Source organism: Arachis hypogaea, chromosome 18, assembly GCF_003086295.3.
Source record: "Arachis hypogaea cultivar Tifrunner chromosome 18, arahy.Tifrunner.gnm2.J5K5, whole genome shotgun sequence".
Lineage (NCBI taxonomy): Eukaryota > Viridiplantae > Streptophyta > Magnoliopsida > Fabales > Fabaceae > Arachis > Arachis hypogaea.
In genome coordinates, this window is record NC_092053.1 from 59,789,224 (window position 1) to 59,794,685 (window position 5,462).

General features: G+C 33.2%; 1 long non-coding RNA gene across 1 annotated transcript; it reads right to left on the reverse strand.

Annotated features, from left to right (window-relative positions):
- Positions 1–287: 287 nt before the first annotated feature.
- LOC140181628 (uncharacterized) lies at positions 288–4,594 on the reverse strand. The gene is made up of 4 exons (XR_011876611.1): positions 4,055–4,594; positions 3,834–3,941; positions 3,510–3,705; positions 288–548 (listed from the first exon to the last, which is right to left on the reverse strand). It is a non-coding gene; the product is annotated as an uncharacterized lncRNA (long non-coding RNA).
- Between the last annotated feature and the right edge of the window lie 868 nt (positions 4,595–5,462).

The window sequence follows — 5,462 nt, forward strand, 5'->3', positions numbered from 1 at the left end:
TAGCGTTAATCATCAGACAGTCATGCATATAAAACAAAAACTCTCGTCACCAAGACAAGTCTTAAGGCATGACAGACACTCAGAGTATGCAATGAAGCATAGTCAGTCCACTCCCAAGGCTCTACAGGAAGGACTGCTCTGATACCATATTGTAACGTCCCGTCCAGCAAAATACCTTGCTTACGTCAGGGTATTTCCACTAGAAAGAACATTACGTAACCTTCTCTAGTATTAACTACTTAATTATCGAGCCTTTGTATTGAGTTCGCATTTCAGTTTTAAGAAAATTCCAAAAAATTTTGTTTCTTTTATTCATTTAAGTCATAATTCAAACATTCACAAATAATAATAATCACATAAATGTTATTGATAATAATTCTTATACAAAAGAGACCAAATAAAACTCAAATACAATATACTAAACCTACCCCTCTATGTAAAATAAAATCTCAAAGGACAATAGCGAGGGGACTCTATGAAAGCAATTAAGACCATAAAGAAAACCTACTGATCGCTCGCAGCTTCAAATTGCGTCTTCAAACCTGTCGCTGAAAGGGTGGAAAATTTGGGGTGAGAACCAAACCACATGTTCTCAGTAGAGGTAGAGAATGCCGTAAAAGTAAAGAATAAAACGCAAATAGTTAATTTCACTCAAAAATATTTAAAAGAAAAACTGTTTTCATTTGCAGTGATCTTTACTCGCCGTATCAACCTTTTATTTTTAAAACCAACCGCATAACATTCAAAAATCCAAAATCTTATAAAGCATCAGTTAATTATCCAAAATTCTAAACCCATATTTTCCTTTATAAAAATATTAAAAGTTTTCCTAGACCGTATGAATGACTAATCTGTTCCAAACATAGGTTCATTAAGTCTATGCTGAACCAGCTCAATCTTTCATACTTACTAAACCTCAAACACAATCCAATCACGGCCTCAGGCCCAAGCAATTCAACCAGCACCCAATTCACCACAATCCAGCCAATCAGTTACAAACACAAGTAATGAGGTTCAAACACAATCAAGAGCAATTATATCAAGTATAGCAATTAGAAGTTAACAGAATTATTCACTTAGGCAAACCAATTACAATATACACACCCAAACAATGTCACATAGATGCATATGATGAATGTCTAGTCCTAGTACAGGCCATGAGCTCATGTGTCGGTTGGCTGCCGCAATCCCGACATTTATCCGGTCACGAGTAATCCCGATTTCCCGAATACGATTTTCCGTTCCTAAATAAATGCGCATATGATAATAGCCGCTCATTTGAGACAGCCTCTGCTTACTGCAGGAAAATATATATATACTCTGCTCTGCTCTGGGGAAGCGGAAAATGGCTGTAGGTAACTTAGTTTTCCTACAGAGGCTCTGGGTTGCATTAAGCAACTAATATATATTAAATATAGCTCTGGGTTGCATCAAGCAACTAATATATATAAATATAGCTCTGGGTTGCATCAAGCAACTAATATATATATATATATATATATATATATATATATATATATATACAAATATCTCTTTACTCTGCTCTGATTTCTCTTTTCTCTGCATCTCTTTACTCTACTCTAGTTGTTCTTATCTCTGTATCTCTTTACTTTTCTCTGAATACTCTTTCATCTGTATCTATATTACTCTTTTTCTCTTTATCTCTTTACTCTTTTGCAATTGTAAATATGCAAGCGGGACAAAACCCATGTCCTTGCTAGCAACTTTATAAACCAAATATATTTTCTCAAAAGAATCAGTAAAGTTATTATCGTTAAACAAGTCTCAAGTATTCATTTTGATTAAGTCCTTTTACTTTTATAAAAATTTGGACATAATCTCCTTTAAAAATAGGACTTAGCCACCCTTACGGGTTCCTTCTTTCTCAACATTCATCAGCCTCTTTCAGCAGTTGCCACAATAATATATATTCTCAAAAACATTTGATAATAGTATAGAAAATCTATTTCTTAAATTCCATATCCAAAATAATTGTCAACACAACCTGGCAGCCTGATTTCCATTTTGTTTTTAAAATAACAAATGAATTCGGAATGACGCAAACTTTATATCCATGCGACCTTCTCGGATTAAGCTTTCTATTAAACCAAAAATCATAATTTTTTGCTGACTCTAGCTTCGGGAATATAAGCAAAACCGTGACTGTTCTGCAGTGTTTTAAAACCAGAAGACAGCAGCACCATACAACATTTGAAATTTCATATAAAATCCAAATTAAATCCAACTACCTTCAAAATTAATGTGGTTAAACATAACTCATCCAAATTTCTTTCTCAATTGGTACCAGGGTCATACCATTTTTAATGAAGGAGTTACGTAGCTTGGAAGTTAGGTAATTTTCTGCAGAATTCTGTTTTACAAATCATTAAACACAACCTCTTCCAAGTCCCATAACTCACTTATTAAAACATGGAAAACCCTAAAATTTGAATCATATGTACCAAACATACTCAACTTTCACCTCCAATTGGTTGAATCTTAATATCATTCCAGAATTAAAAATTATAAAGTCTCAAAGTTACTGACTTAGAAAACAAAACCTGACTTTTACTGCATAATACATCTTACTTTAAAAATTCATATCTTTAAAACCACAACTCTAATAATTCTAAATTTTTATGAAATTAAATTACTAGGACCATAGTTTCATTTAAAATTTGTTCCATTTCAAAATTCAAGCTGGAGAATTTTTAATAGAGGAAACAAGTTGCTGCTGTGTTAAACGTTTTGCAGAAAAACCAGATTTGACATCTATAATTCAAAAATTCACCATAAATCATAAACTTAATGAAAAAGTCTCAAATTCACCAGTCCATCTCCCTATATTCCCAAGCTTGATCCGGACTTGGTTCCACGCAATTCCAATAATCACAGAACTAGTTATAGCTTTTTCAAAGTTGCTGACTTAGTTTAGAAATTATGCAGAAAATAAGATTTTAGCATTCAACTTTGAAAAAATCATAACTAATTCTCTAGTTGATACAAAACCTTCAAAATTGAGTTTTCACAATTACACTTAATATAATTTACTTAAAACTTAAATTCATATCATTTTAGTCACTATAGAGTCACTGAATCACTTTCAAAGTTGCCATTTAATTTCAAGAGAACATGATTTTCAGCAAACCATTTAGTATTCAAAATCCAACCCTTCAATACCCCTCAAAACCAATTCCAAATCAACCACCAACCAAGTTCATTAACATTACAATAAACAAAATAACATCTCAACGGCAACAAACCCAACATAATCCATTAAAATTCAGGAATTCTCAACAATTAGTCATCAAACAGTTCCCAATCCACACAATCAATCAATATCATTAATCAACAATTCCAAATCACAATCTCAACCATTCCAATCACAATTTCAGCCACAATTCAATATTCACATAGTCAATCAATTACTCACAGCTATTGAATCTATTTGCAGTTATTCAATAAACCTTGTAGGCATTCTTAAATTAAAATCATTTTAAACTCCCTACCTCGGTGTCGCAATTGCATAATTTAACGTAACAATTCCCTTCCCTTTTAGTTTCATGGCAGCAGCAGTGACTGTCACGCAACCGGAATGGCAAGGCAGCAACCGGAACAGCAGCATTGTTAATCTTCACGGCAGTGACCGGGGTTGTAACCAAACAAAGGATTCAAATTGGATGGAAATTAAGAGCAATCACAGCCCTGGAGATCTCAAGACAAGGCACATACCGGGATCGACTTAGAACAAGTATAGCAGTGACAAAAAAATGTGTAAATAGACAATGATCAAGGAAAAGATCAATCCAGAATTAAAGTAGCATCAGACTCACCAATAGCAACTCTAACAGATTCATAATAGCATCAACGCTGGTACTCCAAATAATAGCAGTAGAGAAACAGGGGCAGCAAGGGGCATGAACGACGGAGATGACTAGGATCTAGATTGACGATGGCGACAACAATACAAAACATGAACATACACTATTGTATTCAGAATTAAAATATAGTAGAGAAATAAAATCGGGAAGCAGAGCACGAGCAAGAATGTTACAGTTTCAAAAATGGAATTGGGAACGCAGGGGAAGCTGCTGTCGGGCAATATCAGTGGCGCTTCCCTTCAAGTCTGATGGTGATTAAACTGTGACAGCGAGCTCCCTTCGACGGCAGCGCTGATGGCGGTGCCGGGCATTAGCAGGGACGACTCCATCGCAGTGATGAAGACAGCTTCTTCTCGGTTAGCGGCATGCAGCTCAGTTTCCTCCAAACATCGTTTCTCCTCTCCTCTTCGTGGTTCTGTTTTCGACGGTGGCGACGGGTTGGCTGCGATGAAACCCCTGGCAGCAAGACGCGATGGCTCTCAACGAACGACTCCTCTCCTCTCTACAAACAGTGGCGGCAACGCGTGGAGGACGACGGCGAGCTGGGCGCGACGGTGGCGCGGTAGCAGCGCAACTGGACGGCATAGAGTGCGGCTTCTTCCCCTCCGATTCCAAGCTCTCTCTTCTTCCTCAGCTCTCTCAGAAGCTCTCCTCTCTTCCGTGTGTGTATGTCTTCGTTTTGGGAGAAAAGGGGGGGTAAGGGTTTGTGAATTAGGGAAATTAGGTTTAGAAATTAGGATTTTATAAAAGAATACAGATAGATATGAATAGATATTTTGATAAAATTAGAAGGTAGAGTAATTTTAAAATCAAATATACTCTTTTAAAAATATTTAAGAACATTATTTATCAACATTTTGCTAAGTTCAATTAATTATTTCTAATTTAAATTATAAAATAAGCATATTAATCACATTTTTATAAAATATAGTTTAAACTCAATACTAATTATTCAAATTAAATTATATAACTTTTTATTATTTTTCTATCGCCGAAACTTTAATTTCAATTTAAAAAATATCTAATTATAATATAATTACTTAAACTTTAAGTATTTATAAAAATCTATTTAATCATTCCTAATAAATTAATCTCTAAAACTCAAACTAATAAAATAAACCATAATTTATTCATAATAGAAATTACTTAAATTAAATTATATAATACTTCCATTTACTAAATTTTATTTCCAAAGCATATGAAATAACCAATTATAAAAATTACATAAGAATATTAATCAACTTAAACTCCAAATATTAATAAAACCAATTTAATTACTCTTAATTAATTAATTTATAAAATAAGATATCAAATTAATAAAATAAATCGTAACCTTTTCAGAATAAATATTACTTGAATTAAATTATACAAAATATTCTATTATAATAAAATTACTTAAAAATATTAATTGATTCAAAATAAAACTATCTCCGAATCTATTTAATTATTTCTAACAAAATAATTTCTAAAATTATAAAATTTAAACTTAACAAGATAAAATCACAATTTATTTATATTTAGGTTTTCAAAAATGCGAGATGTTACATCTAACTTGAAGGAGTGGGCGTCCAACACCCACTA